General features: G+C 35.3%; 1 protein-coding gene and 1 long non-coding RNA gene across 2 annotated transcripts in view; one reads left to right on the top strand and one right to left on the bottom strand.

Annotated features, from left to right (window-relative positions):
- The window catches only part of PCDH9 (protocadherin 9), a 1,072,888-nt gene that overhangs the window by 653,637 nt on the left and 401,533 nt on the right, over window positions 1-17,718 (top strand). The window lies entirely within an intron of this gene.
- Window positions 17,405-17,718, bottom strand: part of LOC145530597 (uncharacterized) — a 98,258-nt gene continuing 97,944 nt past the window's right edge. Inside the window, exon 7 of the long non-coding RNA XR_014071925.1 lies at window positions 17,405-17,644. This is a non-coding gene — a long non-coding RNA (uncharacterized LOC145530597). The remainder of the gene's footprint in view (window positions 17,645-17,718) is intronic.

Genomic DNA, 17,718 nt, shown 5'->3' with positions numbered 1-17,718 from the left:
TCATTAGACGGATATCAAACACCAGTGGCTCAGAGGAGGAACTTTATGAATATGGGATTCTAAAGTGGTGGCACCAATGGTATGTCTTCTGAGGCATGATGTGTTTGGAGTGTGGAAAAAAGCTAGAGTCTGAATTGAAATGCCATTGGAACCAGTTGCCACAACTTGGATAATGTACCATTGCTTGGGTGATGCTATGAGAAACTGACAAAGACCCTCTCTCTGGATCGTTGACAAATGAAACATCTTCACTGGGCACTCCCAGTGAAGTGCACCAACCTGGCAGCGGATAAACAGAACAATGCTTTCTCCTGTCCAGTTAGCTAAGTATTACCAGTTGGCAGAACCTGGCAGGGCACCAGTTGGCGACAAAGAAATGCAATTTGCAGAGTTCAGCCTCTGCATCATAGAGACTCCACTCAAGGGGTAAGTTTGGATTGAAAAACAAATGCTTAATAACCAGTGCAGTATCCAATGCTGGTTTCAAAACCTCTGTTACAGTGTGACTATAGAATGTTACATTTATCTCTAGCACAGCAAATCACCATTAATGAAGCGCCCCTGGATAAGGGAATGGTCACCCATTCCAGTATTCTTTGCCTGGAGAATTCCGTGGACAAAGAAGCCTGGCAGGCTACAGTCCCTGGGGTCATAAAGAATCAGACAAGACTGAGTGACTAACACTTTCACTACTACTTAAAGTACTTAAAATAATTACTGAAGGAGAAAGCATGATTATGTTATATGTGTTCAAGATATAGTCACATCACATGAGTCACTGATACTGAGATCTATTTTTAAACATCTCAAGCTTAGGGATACAGCAATTTGACATTAGACCCAGACTTCACTGAATATCTTGCTAGAAGAACCTAGATTTAAAATAGGTTATAAGACTGAAGTCTCAAATTTAGTAACAGAAACCAGAATCCACATATTTTGATTCCTAGTGTAAAATTGGGATTAATATAACACAATTAGCAATTAAAATATTTATATAAATGATAAATGTGTATTCTTTACAAAACACTCATATATTTAATACAAAAAATATTGCCCACCTGCAGTGTGCCTGATATTATCGAAATTGTTAGATATACTAAGATGAATGAAAAAGATTTTTAAAATAGAGAATCTTTAAAAATCTATGATATAAACTACATTTGGCTATTTGCTTTCATTCATATACTTTCTATAATACTTTTAAATAGTTATCATTTAACAATCACAAATTTTTATGACATTTTTCTCTACAAAGGCCTTATTTTTTAACCTACTAGTACATTTGTGTGAGCATAACCACAAATTAATGTCTGATATTACCTAAGGGTGTCCTTTATGCAATCAATATAAACCAAAATGTTATTCTTAGGAGTAAATGCAGCTTCAATTGTGTGAAGTCTTTCCTTTGACTGACCTTATAAATTAACTTGCCTATAACCCACACAGTTTTTTTTCTGATATTTTGGTTTGTGCTGATCATTTGACAGCCCCTTAGGCTGATGGTATTAACAAGGTATTTATGCTCTGGTAATGCATTTCTGAAATCACATTATATACAAAATTTTATTACCAACATCCGTTATAGAAATTCAGATAAGATCCTTTCAGCTTTGAGTTGTGGTGTCACCCATAGATGACTTTTTGCCCTTACAAAAATATTTCAGCCAATGATACAAAAACATTTTGAAAACAATAGGACGTTGATTAATTTCTCAGCTGGACTGTACCAGTGGAAGTGTCCTAAAATCTCTAACCATCATTATCTGCACATTTCTCACTTTATTTTTTAAAAATATATTGTGTATTTCACAGTATGTGAGGTAACGTGTGACTGGTGCCATGTCGACATGTTCTGCTCTCTCTTCTAAAACTGTTGATGGGAATACTATTTGTCCTGCAAAGGTGTCCTAAAGATGGAAGATGAATCTCATGGCAACTACTTCTACCTGATGTTACTCATACAAGGACTAACTAACTAGACCCATCAAATAACATATTTATGATTTGCACATAGATATATTACATACTTCTGTTTAGGACACAATTTGATCCATTTTACATGCAATTTGGAAACACATAAAGCATGTCAAAACAGTTTTGTTACTGACAAAATAGCTAACCAATTCTAGGGCATTTGATTATATAAACAATTGGCAAATTGTCCATAAAAAACAACATCAGTAAACATCCTGACATTTTTAATTTAAAAATCATGAATTATGAAATAAATGTTTCACCATCAAATAATTTTGATAGTTACTATGCTGAAGTCACAATGATACGTAGCTTCTTACAAATCCCTTTTACTTTCTATTCTTATCTGTGGATTCTACAAGAATCTTGGATGAATATTTTTTGTTAGCATAATATAAAAAACTTACTGAAAAAGATAGCCCAATCTAAGAAATGCTTTGTGATCAATATGTGTTTGAATCAGACTTGGCAAATTTAAAACTATTCAAACTTTATTAAAATAAGCATAATACTACAGCTCTGTGATATAAGCAGGAAAGTGTTGCTACTTCAATTGCAGATGAGGAAATTAATGTTTGTAATGAGAAAAACATTTTAACAAGAAGCCATGCTTAATGGTAGAACTGGAATTAGAACTCATGTCTCCTGCTATCCAAATAAATGTACTTGTTAAAACAGTACCCTGAATCTTCTCTAAAACTTAAATTACTCCAAGGTAAAGAACCTCATTTCTTTTGAATTTTCAGTAGGTGGTGTTGGTAACCACTAATATCGTATTCATTGTTTTATATTTAGTTCTTTGTATTGTAAGCTTGTTTGTACCATTCTCCTCAAGCCATTTTTTTCTTGTTTATATCATCTAGTGTGCCCAGTATGATATCATGCTAATAACTTCCTAGTGACAGGTTAGTATACAATGCTATTCTCCTTGATTAGAAATTGTATGTAGTTGTTTTGTCAGTATGTCTCTAAATAATGCAGTGATTGGCATATTTTACAAGAAAAATTAAATGTAGCTCTAAATGCAATTTAAAGGTCTGTAATATCTAAATTTGGTCTTCCCTGGTGGCTCAAATGGTAAAGAATATACTTGCAAGGCAGGAAACCCTGGTTCAATCCCTGGGTGCGGAATAACCCCTGGGGAAGGGAATGGCAACCCACACCAGTATTCTTGCCTGGAGAATTCCATGGACAAGAGGAGCCTGGTAGGCTACAGTCGATGGACTTGCAAAGAGTCACACAGAACTGAGTGACTAACACACATACAACATCTAAGTTATAAAATTATACCATAACTAAAGTCATTTGTATAAAGTATGATATTTTACTTTGGATGAGAATATAAGGTAAAAATGAATGGTTATGGAATAGAATAGGTTTCTGTGGATATTCTCAAATATATTGACTGTATTAAGATTGTAACCAAATACCTTAGAGAATACCAATTAAATCATAGAATATGATTTCCCTTAATAAATACCTAGTATATAAACTTTAATCAATACTAGTTGAATGGAAATATATTATTTTTTCTAAAAAAAATTGTATTTTATGACTAAGAGCATGTTTTCTTTCTGAATTCTAACTTGTTGCACATTGACAATAAAAGCTATAGTTTTAAGTTTCTTTCAAGAATTACTGACGATGCATTCAAATTTGTAACCTAGAGTATGAATTGAAAGTTGGCAAATTACTCCATACCAATGCAGGAGACACAAGAGACTGGGTTCATTCCCTGGGTCAGGAAGATCCCTTGGAGTAGGAAATGTCAACCCACTCCAGTATTCTTGCCTAGAAAATCCCATGGACAGAGGAGCCTGGTGATCCACAGTCCATGGGGTTGCAAAGAGTAGGACATGAATTAGCGGCTAAACAAGAACAAAAATGGGAACTGGGGCTCCCCTGATGGCTCAGTGATAAAGAATCCTCCTGCCAATTCAGGAGATGTGGGTTTGATCCTTGGGTGGGGAAGATACACTGGAGAAGGAAATGGCAACCCACTCCAGTATATTGCCTGGGAAATCCCATAGACAAAGGAACTTGGTGGGCTAGAGTACATGGGGTTGCAAAGAGTAGGACATAACTTAGTGATTAAACAACAATGTATGGGAACTACCATTATGTGTAAAGTTTTAAGTAGAAATTCAGAACTCCAGTGCTCCATGGCTCAAGATAGCCTAGCCAGGTCTTTGAATGAATGAAGGTGGAATTGTTAAAATCTGGGTTTAAGCAGATGGCATAGCATTCTTTCATTCCCCTACCCTAATCCTGGCCGTGAAAACTCTTCTTTTTGTTTTGAAATCTATCATATTTTCAACAAAATTAAGTATAATAAACCTCTATTTGTAGATAAGAAATAAAGATGCTGACTGTTATTTCAAATATTATGACTTCAATATGCAATTTGAAAACATCATTATCATATTTTTAGTATTTTATGGCTTTCAACAGATATTTTATAAACATAATACATGTCTTCTTTCTCTTGTTCCAGTTCTCTTCTGAAGAATTCTAATTTCAATGAGTATAGAATATGTGGATTTATTTCCCCAATGTGATTATAGTGATTACATTTATTTTTCCTCTGAGATATATAAAGGCAGATATTATAGTAATTTTCAGATGCAAAAGAATCTCTGCTTAAGTAGTTTCTATTGCTTATCACATAAAAAATTAAAATAACCAGGAAATATAAGAAAAAGTTTTTCCTTTTTTCAATTCTACAGCAGCAAAACACAAGAGGACAGAAGTTGTGACAATCCAATTGACCAGACGTTATTTTATAGCACAACTAGAGTACTCACAATGTTTGGAATTCAGTGGAATGTTATTCCAGCTATGTCACCAGAAGCTGACAGCAGTTGAAAACTTATATTTATTTTAAAATAAATTGTTTGAAACTTTAAAATATATTTTAGTTAAAAAAATCTTAGTGTATCTTAGTATCTTAGGACCACTTCCATGAGATTCCTGATATAGTTCATGAGGTTCACGGCTGAGGACAGATGTCTTGCTTTCATTATAGCATCTAGTTACACTATTCACTAAGGCTCTGTACTTTCAATCTGAGTAGAAATTAATATATTCTTCATCTACAAATGTGTTTTGCTATGAAAAGCATTTGGGAAAGAAATAAGGAAAGCTCTTTCTGACCGTGATCTTGACAACTATCAGCCATGATTTTTTGCCAACTCAGTTTCTGTTCTATAAAATGTTGTTATTTTCCTGCTGTGCTGTGCCAGTGCTAAGTTACTTCGGTCACATCAGACTTTTAGCAACCCCATGAATTGTAGCCCACCAGGCTCCTCTGTCCATGGGATTCTTTAGGCAAGAATCCTGGAATGGGTTGCCATGCCCTTCTCCAGGGGATCTTCCTGACTCAGTAATCAAACCCAAGTCTCATAAGTCTCCTGCATTGGCAGGTGGGCTCTTTACAACTAGTGACACCTAGGAAGGGATATTTTCCTAGACAACCGTACAACTTCAGTTAAGTGACTCTTTAAAATTACCTTTTCTGGTACACCACAGAACTGGGAAACTAAAGTTTTTCCCTCTTTCCAGAGCTATTTACACTGACCTAAAGACTTTGATGTGTTTATTTTGTATCTTGATTATAAATGTCTTGAGAGCAGATGAATTAGATTATTCTTTAAGTCTAATACCAACCAAATGTAGCCCTTCATATTTGTTGAAAGAATAAATGAGTGATAACTGCAGCCCTTTCTAACTCTTAAAATCTATCAGATATTGTCTGGATTATCATTAAAGTTCCTCCCAACTTATTAGATCTGTATCCATCTATTCTACATTTGGATTTTCTTAACTATATCACTTATCCCCTGTATTGTGATCATGGATAATTAAACATGAAAGAAAACATATTCTATCATAGAAAGTATTGTTTGCGTACTAAATGTTAAGGAACTTAGCATGCCATGTTCAAAATTCCTGTTTAAAGAGGGATAATACATAGAGTCAGTTTCTGTACTGTTGCTTCTTATATTACACAGTCTATCTGTGGATTTAAATCACTGTTCACTGGCGTATATCTATTTTTATTTATATAGTATTATATTGTACAATTTTATAATGGACATAAATAACACTTGTCAGATTTTGAAGGTCTTTTTAATTTTCAAATGATAGATTTCTCTTACTTGAAAGCATAATATTAAGGATATTCCTTGAGACATATTGAGTCCTCCTTGAGACATTCCTTGAGTCGTCAAAAAAGAAAGAAAGAGAGAAATAAACATTCAGTAAAACTCAAGTCTGAGTCCTGCTTTTCTCAAGTGGATAGGACTATTTTGTCAATAGCTCCATCTTCAGACCAGGGACAGCTTGTGAATCTGGCTTGGTAATCAAATTATAAAGAATGAGCTCTCAGCTCACAGTTTGTCTATTAAAATTTGATTTGATTTGAAAGGCAACACCCGAAGACACCTTTTTGAGGTTAATTTTTTAGCAATGTCAGGTTTTATATGATTTCTGAGAGGTTAGCTGTAGGCTCTGTCAATGGGAATTCATTGGGAGAGAGGGAGAGAGGAGAAGGGAGCAATAACTATTGCTGAAGGCCTGCATTCAAGCATAATAAACTCTTTAGTCAGCTGTTTAAATAAGTACGCAGCAAATTAATTTTTTCCATTTTTTTCTGCAGCAAATTGATTTATCTGAACACTTTCTTCCATAAAGGCACTTTCTAAGCTGTCATGTACTCAGAGCTCTTTCCCCAGTGATATGAGTGAGAACAGTTCAATTCCCACTGCCGATGCTATAATTTTAAGAGTTTAAATAATATGCGCTTTGAGCAGTGGTCCTGTCAGCAGTGATTCCACTTTAAAGCAGGTGGGTGAGGGGATGAATTTAGCCATGCTTGAATGTATATTCTATTAGGGGTCTCTAGCTTTGGAACACTAGAGGGCTGTATAAGTCTTTTTTTAGTAACCTATAAAGGTGTTAGATTCCCTGAGAAGATAGGGTTCACATTATAAATTAAAATCAAAGCTCAATCTTTGAAATTGCAAAAATACGAGAAGCATTTATAACAATAGCATATACAAGGCTAGATATATATATTTCGTTTAATATACTATATTTCAAAACATAATCACTATCTTCGAGAACACTTATGTGTTTAATCTATTGGTCTTTAAATTAACCTTTACTTAATTTTAAAAAGTCTATAAATTTTTCCAGAGTAAATATATTTTTTGACAATAAACATTTTTATAATGTAGCACATTAACACTAGGATGCCAAAAATATGCATGTAATAACAATGAATTTGCTATTACGTGTGCCATATACATAACAGCAGGGTTGTTATGAGGCTAAAATAAGGTAATGGCTGAGAAAATGCTTTGAAAATATGCAAGCACTAAAAAAAGTAAGGTGACTATGTTTATTGTTATTAAACATTAATTTTCCACAGTGTAATGACTTTCATACAGTGGTTTCTGGAACAGAAGAGACTGAATTAAATTAGGGACAGGTGTATTGTTGGTGAAACAATTGATTTAAAGCCACATAACAAAGGAAGATAACTCTCACATACTTTTTTTGGTTTCAATGCATATATATATATATATATATATACACATACATATATATAGTGTGTGTGTATATCAACTTTTAGTTTCAAGTTAATATAAGCCTTTCACTTATACTTTCATGCTGAAAATATATCAACACTTTGTGCACATCTGTACTTAAATACTCTTTAAAAAGTGGAAAAGTTCTTTTACATAAGACATCTATATACATGGTCTCCATTCATCAGTGAAAAAACTGAGGAAGACTGATGACCCAGATCAGTCTACATAAATGATTAACAAATGAACTATATGATGATCTAGATAGTTTGTTGAATTATTACAAAGGGAAGATTACATCAGGGAAGTGGAACAAAGGTTAGGCATTTGTGACAGAAAAAATAAGGCAAAATCTAGTGAGCTGGGGATGTAAAGTAAGTACATAAATAGTTGTAAAAGAAAGCAGACTGTGATAAATGTCCTCAAAGAGGAAAATAAGAAGAGAAGAGAATAGTATACACAGATGAATATGTAGAGAGGCCTTCCTAAACAAGGAAAGAGAGGCTTGGGGTTTGGGTAACGTATTGAGAAGTACAGAGGGAAAGATATTAAGGAGAGAGAAAGCCATAGGCAATATTTCCCAGGCAGAAAAGAGTAAGACTTAATTTCACAACATAAACTAGGAATTCAAAATAAAGGATTTATTTTGAAATTTTTCCTTCTCCATTGCCTGTATTATAGGTCCTAGGGTACAAAGTTCAAAATCCTTTATTGAAGAGAGTAGTTTTCCAGCTCTTAACAAAGGGTATGAAAGGGGACAGTCAAGGACGCTTTGCAACCTCATTTCACAATAGCTTTTCAAATAGACATTGTCAGTATTTATGGGGCAAGAGTATGGGGGGGAGGGTTAAGTAACCAAAATTAAAGAGAAGGGGGCAAAATTGTACATGATTTTGTTTGGGTTTGTGTGCCTATTAACACATTCAAACCATATTTGTTGTACATGTATTGCACTAAAGTTCTAGAATCCAGGAGAATACATACTAGTGGATGTCCAAACTGAAAATTCAAGCATAGAACTTGAAAAAGAAGTCAAAACAAGGTGTATAGAATTAGGAGAAACCTACAAAGACTGGTGATTGAGCTTAGAGTAGATGTATATTGTCACTCTACTCATATAACTTATATGCAGAGTACATCATGAGAAATGCTGGGCTGGATGAAGCACAAACTGGAAGCAAGATTGCCGGGAGAAATATCAATAACCTCAGATATGCAGATGACATCACCCTTATGGCAGAAAGAAGGAAGAACTAAAGAGCCTCTTGATGAAAGTGAAAGAGGAGAGTGAAAAAGTTGGGTTAAAACTCAACATTCAGAAAACTAAGATCATGGCATCTTGTCTCATCACTTCATGGCAGATAGATGGGCAAACAGTGGAAACAGTGAGAGATTTTATTTTGGGGGGCTCCAAAATCACTGCAGATGGTGATTGCAGCCATGAAATTGAAAGACACTCACTCCTTGGAAGGAAAGTTATGACCAACCTAGACAGCATGTTAAAAAGCAGAGACATTACTTTGCCAACAAAGGTCCATCTAGTCAAGGCTGTAAGTTTTTCCAATAGTCATGTATGGATGTGAGAGTTGGACTATAAGGAAAGCTGAGCACTGAAGAATTGATGCTTTTGGACTGTGGTGTTGGAGAAGACCCTTGAGAGTCCCTTGGACTGCAAGGAGATGCAACCAGTTCATCCTAAAGGAGATTATTCTTGAGTGTTCATTAGAAGGACTGATGTTGAAGCTGAAACTCCACTACTTTGGCCACCTGATGCGAAGAGCTGACTCATTTGAAAAGACCCTGATGCTGGGAAAGATTGAAGGCAGGAGAAGGGGACGACAGAGGCTGAGATGGTTGGATGGCATCACCGACTCAATGGACATGAGTTTGGGTAAACTCCGGGAGTTGGTGATGGACAGGGAGGCCTGGCCTGCTGCAGTCCATGGGGTAGCAAAGAGTCAGACATGACTGAGTGACTGAACTGAACTGAACTCAGCTGAAAGCCTGAGAACATGTAAAGGCATAGGAAAGAAAGAAGGACCCAAAAGATGGATTTATAAAAGAAAAAAAAAATCACTGTTACGCATAGTAAAACAAAGAAAGGATTTCACAAAACAAAATAATGAAAAAATAGGCACCCATCAAAGAAAATTTTATAAAATGGTTGCTTTACATTTTCAGATCTGGAGATGGAAATTCTTACTGCAAACAGCTCTAAGGATAATTCATGGATTTACCTAATACCTCTTTCCTAGCATTTCTGAGTTTGAATTAACTACATTCTCCAGTTTGACCATTTTTAAAAAGTGTTTACTGGAGTTTGTGATTGCTATGCAAGAGTAACTTTATGCCTTATGGGTCACCTGCAGTTTTTTGCAGCTTCCCAAACTGTATCTGATTTTGCTTCTTGTGGAATCTCCACATGTCTTTCTTTGGGAGCAATTAAGAGGCAGGCATTTTGTTCTGAATAGTCTTTTATAAAAGTTCCATTTGTTTATATTCAATCTCCTTGGATTTAAATTTAGACATAATTAAAATTTTGACAATGTATTTTTCTGAGAATTTTTCTAAACTGTGTAATTCCATTTTGTTAGACCTGTACCCTGCTTTGAATGTTGCCTCTGAAGCAAAAAATGATGTCTGTGTGCAAATTCTGGGTTTGACACAGCAGATCACTCACTAGCAAATGTGAATAAGTGGTAAAGGGTAAGAAACAGTTACATGACTAATTTGCACCCTTATTCACACAGATATGGTAGATACAATGAATGTTATGCTGTCCTATGATTTTCTGCTGCCTATGGAAATGTTGGGATTAATTTGATCTCTTAATTACAAACATTTTACTGAGCCTATGGGTTGAATATGCCGGATGACCTCCCCAAGTAACTTGAAATACTGCTGAATTGATGGCGTGCCCTTAACATATTAAATAAGCCAGTCATCTCACAGTTATTTAATTTTTATTATTGATTTGGAAGACTAGAATGAGTTTGCTGGAAGTAAATGTTAATTGAATTTCAAAAAGAAATGAAATAAATTTCTATTAATAAGCAAAGTATACTTCAAACTCTCATAGTTAGTACTATCAGAATGAATAATTTTTCTTTTCTTAGTATAAAGTGAAAAATAATTACTTTCTTTAAATTTATATAATCAATTACATAATTTTAATAGGACTATATTCACATAAGGCAGAAACTTTATGTGACAGAGTGTGAAAAGCATCCATTCCTCTTCCTTTTATATGGCATTTTAGTGAGGATCATGGTTATTCAAGCCATAACTTCACACTCAATCACAAAATATAATAGCATCTCTATGAATAAAACAGGAGTTCACAGACAAAGCTTATCCTTCAATTCTTCTTTCAAATCTGTATAAAGAAGTTGTAAACTCCCAATTTCAAGAGTCCCCCTTGTGATAAATAATTTAGTTACGTCTTAAAATGCCAATGAATGACAAAAGTAAATAATGAAAGAATGTATATCACTATGTAACACAAATGACTAGCTATGGATAATTTAGGTGATTTGTAGTTATGATTTATTTCTTCATGATAACTCATCAAAAGCTACCTTGAAAAAGTGACAATATGTAGTGGTAAGATAACCATAATCATGGTACTATTTCTAGTAACAATTATTATGAATGCTGCTGCTGCTGCTGCTAAGTCGCGTCAGTCGTGTCCGACTCTGTGCCACCCTATAGACGGCAGCCCACCAGGCTCCGCCGTCCCTGGGATTCTCCAGGCAAGAACACTGGAGCGGGCTCCCATTTGCTTCTCCAATGCATGAAAGTGAAAAGTGAAAGTAAAGTCGCTCAGTCGCGTCCGACTCTTCATGACCCCATGGACTGCAGCCTACCAGGCTCCTCGGTCCATGGGATTTTCCAGGCAAGAGGACTGGAGTGGGTTGCATTGCCTTCTCTGATTATTATGAATATAAACGCTTAAGTGATTTCTATGTAGGATATATTTTAACTAAATTTATAAATGAGACACTAAGTTGAGAAAGTAAATTATTTGTCAAAGATTGCCACCATTTAAATGAAAGCGTATCTTCAAACCTCAAGCTTATGACTTGTCTATTTTGCTTTTAGGTTGCCATAAACATTTTAAAATCTGATTTCCCAGTATTTCTGTTACAGAGTCACTATTATTTCTTTTCAAAGAGTCATAATTTTCACAACAGTGCCCTACTTTGTATCTTGATCTGCATTCATATAAGCATATATGTATATGTATATTTTTCTACATGGAAAATAAGAGAGAAACAAATAAGCATACTTCTGAGGGTCAAGTGCAGTAATAACTTTGTGTACTTGGGAGCAAGTAAGTAATACCACTTAGTTTATTAGGTCAGTAAAAGTACCTGGCTGCTGCAGGTGACTCTTTTATTGCTTCTTATGTATCTGTAGGCTTGCCCTTCAGATTTAACTTCAACTAATTAGGAACTTTCCAAAGATTCTCTAATTTGTACAAATAATTTCAAGTATTTGTTCATGTATTGATAAACAGGATTACAGCAATAGGTAGCTTAAAAAAGATAAATAGCTAATTATATGTAATAAAAATGGGCATAATTGTAATTAAAATACAGGACTCTTAATTGACAAGTAAAAGACTAAAGTTGTTGTCATTCAGTTGCTAAATTGTGTCTGACTCTTTGCAACCCCATAGACTGCAGCATACCAGGCTCCTCTGTCCTTCATTATCTCCTGGAGTTTGCTCAAATTCATGTCCATTGAGTCGGTGATGCTATCTAACCATCACATCCATCTTGTCTGCTGCTGCCCCCTTCTCTTTTTGTCTTCAATCTTTCCCAGCCTCAGGGTCTTTTCCAATGAATAAACTCTTTGAATCAGGTGGCCAAAGACTGCAGTAAGCTGTCCTTTTTTTTTTTTGCCCCAGGTATGGTTAAATCAAAGCTTTTTTTTTTTTTAACAGTTTCATACCATGTAGGAGGCATTGTGCTAGAAGTATCATAGTATCAGAACTGAAAGTGTCAGAAATAGCACCTCTCCTTAAAACCCTCCTGATGAAAGTGAAAAAGTTGGCTTAAAGCTCAACATTCAGAAAACTAAGATCATGGCATCTGGTCCCATCACTTCATGGCAAATAGATGGGCAGACAGTGAGAGACTTTATTTTTTCAGGCTCCAAAATCACTGAAGATGGTGACTGCAGCCATGAAATTAAAAGACACGTACACCTTGGAAGAAAAGTTATGACCAACCTAGACAGCATGTTAAAAAGCAGAGACATTACTTTGCCATTAAAGGTCTGTCTAGTCAAAGCTATGGTTTTTCCAATAGTTATGTATGGATGTGACATTCATACATACAGCTTTCTTTTTAAAGAAAGCTGAGCACCAAAGAATTGATGCTTTTGAACTGTGGTGTTGGAGAAGACTCTTGAGAGTCCCTTGGACTGCAAGGAGATCCAACTAGTCCATCCTAAAGGAGATCAGTCCGGAGTGTTCATTGGAAGGACTGATGGAGCTGAAACTCCAAGACTTTGCCACCTGATGTGAAGAACTGACTCATTTGAAAAGACCCTGATGCTGGGAAAGATTGAAGGTTGGAGGAGAAGAGGACGACAGAGGATGAGATGGTTGGATGGCATCACTGACTCAATGAACATGAGTTTGAGTAACTCAGGTGTTGGTGATGGACAGGGAGGCCTGGCGTTTTGCAGTCCATGGGGTCGCAAAGAGTTGGACGCGACTGAGCAGGTGAACTGAAGTGAATGTAAAACCCTCTGATACATTTAAATCTGATTTAAAACCCTCTGATCTATTTAAAACACAGAATCTTATAAAGTCAAATAATTCTATAAATTTTATAAAATCTTATAAAGTTAAATAATTTTATATATAATGATTTTAAACTCATTTTATTATTGAAGTCATTATTTTATAAATGCAACATATGCATGTCTACAAAATAGCATTATGGGGGTTTGGATCTGGATTCAAAGGATGGCTAAAATTTGGGTATATATGATGAGAAGGAAAGACAATGGGCTTTGTGTTACAATATTTATCATTTCAGAGTGAAGATTAAGCCACAGTCTCTGTTTGCATACCCTCAGACTTTAAACCTGTAATCTACTATTTTCTTACTGTTAACTGTAATGCAAGTTCTTTTTTCTTCTTAGTCTGTTCCCTCTTCTATAAAAACAAAGGGATAATAATGCCTCTCTCTTATGGTTGGTGTGAAGATAAATGAAGTGAAGCACTTAAATACACTGCCTGCCAACACAGTGAGTGCCAGCTGTTAATGTCAAGACATAGGCTGTAAATGCACCGGTTGGATTGAAGTAGAGGGTTCATGTCAGTAGTGAAATGAAATATAACACCTGTGGTTTAGCATTTGGTGTGGGTTGGGGGTTGGGAGCATTTGGAAATGTCTCTCAGTTTTGCTGTAACTAATGCTTGATTGTCTTTGAAGCCAATAAGTTATTGGAGGACTCCATTGAGAGCAACAACTAATGACTGGTGACAAGTATGACTTGTCAGTTAAACCATGTAAATTGGCACTGTGTCTGGACTAAACTGGTGCTAGGCAGATAGTTTTTAAGTGCCTGAGGGGAAAGGGAAAAGAAAAGACAAATGGAAAGTATCCTTCAGACTTGTCATCACCATTGAAGTTTCCTTCATTTGGGGCTTATAAGCCACCCACCTTCTGTGTCATAACAGGTTGTAACATTGTATTTAAATGACAACTGCCACTGCAAGTAAATTTAGCAAGGTGGTAGTCCCTATGGACATTGTAAAATATCCCCAGCAAACTGCTGCCATTTTTTCTAACCACTCTGTGGACTAATAAAAGCCAAAGAGAACAAGAAATAGAGCTGCAATTCCATTCTCTCTGCAGCTGCTCATGTAAGATCATGGTTTTCCCTGCACCTGAGATGTTTGCCCGTAGAGAGTTATTTTTCAAGTTGCCTGTGGAAGCTGAACAGATCTTAATGCCACCAATAGTTTTCAAAGCTTCAACTCTGATAGAGCTTTGAAAGTAATTAGATAAAGAAAATTAATTCCAGTTGGGAACACATAAAACATTTCATTTGGAAACTGACATGAATAAAATTATAATTATGGTAAATATAAAATGCTAAAATTACAATACATTCTGACTTAAGCATTTCCATGCAAATTAATGTTTTGTTAACACTCAGTAAAGAATGCAATAGCCAGGAGACCAACACAACAATCAGAAAGGATGTTCCTTTTGTGCAAAGCCTCTGAGCAGCCTCAAACTCTGAGATCGGGCTAGAAACAAGAAAAGATTCTGCAAAGAGCAGCTGAAGCAATACATCAAAGAGTGCTCAGATGAGTATTTCCCTCTCTTCTTCCTCCTTTTTCTCTCCAGATAAAAATACAGATAAATAGGTAGATGATAGATAGATAGTAGATATAGACATAAAGACAGTTTATACATTATCAACAAGGACAATGTTACCCCAAAGGATGAAAATACATGATTGAGGACAAAACACTTAAATGTTATAATGGTTATGATCCCTCCAAAGAGCCACAATATGTAAAGATCTGTATGTGGTAATAAAATTTCACAGGATGAAAGTAATATGGAAAAAAAATCTAACATTACTAGCCTTGTGATAATGGAAAAAAGACTAAGAAATATTGATTTAGCTGCATGAATTTTGAGTCATGAGTAAACTTTTCCTAGGCCCTTTAGTTATACAAAGAGAGGTCTGGCAAGACAGCAGCATCATACAAACCAAAACAAATAAAATCCCCAAACTGTTCTCTGTGTATATTTATACTGATATGTACAATATCTGATAATACCTTTAATTTCAATAAAGCATCTCAGGTATTTTTGAAGTGCCTACTACATGCCAAGCATTGTACTTCTTGTGGAACAAAGTAGTAAATGTTCTCTTACAAGGAATGTGAGCCAGATGAAAAGGGATATCAAACTCTTACCCGCAGCAAAGATGTAGGAAAGAAGGAAGGAACACGGAGCTTGGAAAGTATATAGCAGAGGAACCTCTGAAAGGTGACTTTTAATTAGATAACTGGGTTATAAATAGAAAGCAGAGAGGCAAGGTCATAGAAGAGAGTGTTTAAGCAAAGGCACTTCACATCTAAGTCCCAGAAGTCACAGGAATCGTGGCATGTTCACATAAATGAACAGGATCCGGAAAGCTGACGTTTAGCAACAAGGAAGAGGCTTGTGGGAGATGGTAAAACTGAAGTAGCTCAGAGATAGAGGAGCCCACACAAGTCCTGCTAAACGGTTTGGAATATGTCCCAAAAGAAAAACCATTGTATAATTTTAGAAGAGTAATTTGCCTGATCAGGGTTGTGTGACCAAAAGAGTGAATTAGGTCAAGGTAAATTTCCAATGTGAATCAATATTTAACAGCAGATTTCCTTCCAAGTACTAACGAACACTCTTGCAACCATGTAAAACGCCCTTGTTCACAATGAAAACTCCAAAAGCTGGAATCCTTTGTTAGCAATATGCCATAGAAAATGGAGAAAAAGTACTGAAGTGTGCAATGGTTTATTTAGTCAAATATGCATGTAGTGTACTTGTAATGGCAAAACTACTGTGACAAGATTTTCCAGGCCATGTGAGCCTAAGACACCTCTGACATTTGCTGTATGTTTCTGTGGTGACGGCAGCAGTCCATGTTGATGAAATGACTAGACATAGAATTTGAATAGAGGTTGGAATATAACTGAGATGGCTTTCTAGGACCTACATGATTTCTATTTGCATTGACTTATAAAGAAGTCAGGGCCCGTGTATCTGTGGTCATGGGGTGCTTCAGCCCTTCTGCAAGCCAGGTAGTCAAGATATTTTTTTGAATACCTGTCTATTTGTTTAAAGTGAAGTCTAAAAGTAGTAAAAGATTTTCAGCCATTTCTTTAACAGTTACACAATCCATTAACTGATTCCACCACCCTATCAATGGTTTTTATTTTTTCACAAACAAAATGAATGAAAAACAAAACTTTACCTCAACATATTTTCAATAAAAACAGGCAAAAAGATGTGAGAATTTAATAATCACAGCTTTTCTAAGATGCAAGTAGTTTGCATAAAAATATAGAAATACACTGCAGTGAAGCATTAAAAGTAACAAGAAAGTATTAACTTGTAGTACCTATTTTGTCTTACATCAATGCATAGTTATTATACACATAAGTTTAATATTTATCTTAGTATGTTAATTTTGCTATTTTCTCACTTGTTGAATTATATTTGGCTGTGAGAGTATTTACAAAACATTGCATTTCAGTTCATTCTATTCTCTTGAATTGTGTGGCTTGTGGTTTTATTTGTGTTTGGGGCAGTTTATTCTGATTCTGTGCACTGTCTATCAGTTCTCATTGGTAGTAGCCCCTGGGTTCATTTAGAAAGCTACAGAGCTTTTGAAATGCCATTAACCAAAATGGGAAATTATAAATGACAATGCAATTTTATTTTATGGCAGTAATTCATGGATGAAAGCAAGACCTAAAAAAAAGCTGCAAGCTTGTCCCAAAAGACTCTGTGAAGAAACAAATGCCTAGAAAATAAATAATCTTACACAGTGAATGAATATAAGGATTGTCTTTAAATTCAAAGTACTAAAAAATATGAAACATACTTAGATAAAACTGCACAGGTTATCTAGAGCATAAACCATGCATTAAATATAATGGGCTGCAAAATTAGTTGATTGATTGATTGATTGACTACATTTTAAACTAGCAAGATTTCATTAATCTCTGTCTCTTATCAATGAAAAGAAATTTTCTAAATTACCCATAAATAGGATGGTCATTAATTACAAACTGAGAAAACACTGAATCAGGTCTAAATATCTGTTTATTGTTTCTGTTGCTCTGTGACTTAGTTCAGTCTGACACAAGTCCAAGGCGATGCAGTAAAAAACAGAAAAGCTCCTCAGTGAGAGTACACATGCCTCATTCATGCTGATATTAACTTCCAAAGTGTCTCAGACATAACTGAACCTCCAAAAATATTTGCCAAAGAGATCTGAGGGTTGAAATTGTGAATCTAAACCCTTAAATATTGTGTTGGTTCTTCCTAGAAGAAATAAGAACAAAGAAAAAACAACAACAAAAAAGAAAACTCTAGTTAGATCATCAGAATCCTTCAGT

The sequence above is a fragment of the Giraffa tippelskirchi genome, chromosome 12, assembly GCF_054371585.1.
Source record: "Giraffa tippelskirchi isolate mGirTip1 chromosome 12, T2T-mGirTip1v1.2.pri, whole genome shotgun sequence".
In the NCBI taxonomy this organism is placed as follows: Eukaryota; Metazoa; Chordata; class Mammalia; order Artiodactyla; family Giraffidae; genus Giraffa; species Giraffa tippelskirchi.
Note: the sequence above shows the minus strand (reverse complement) of the source record. Positions and strands in the feature narration are given on the sequence as shown.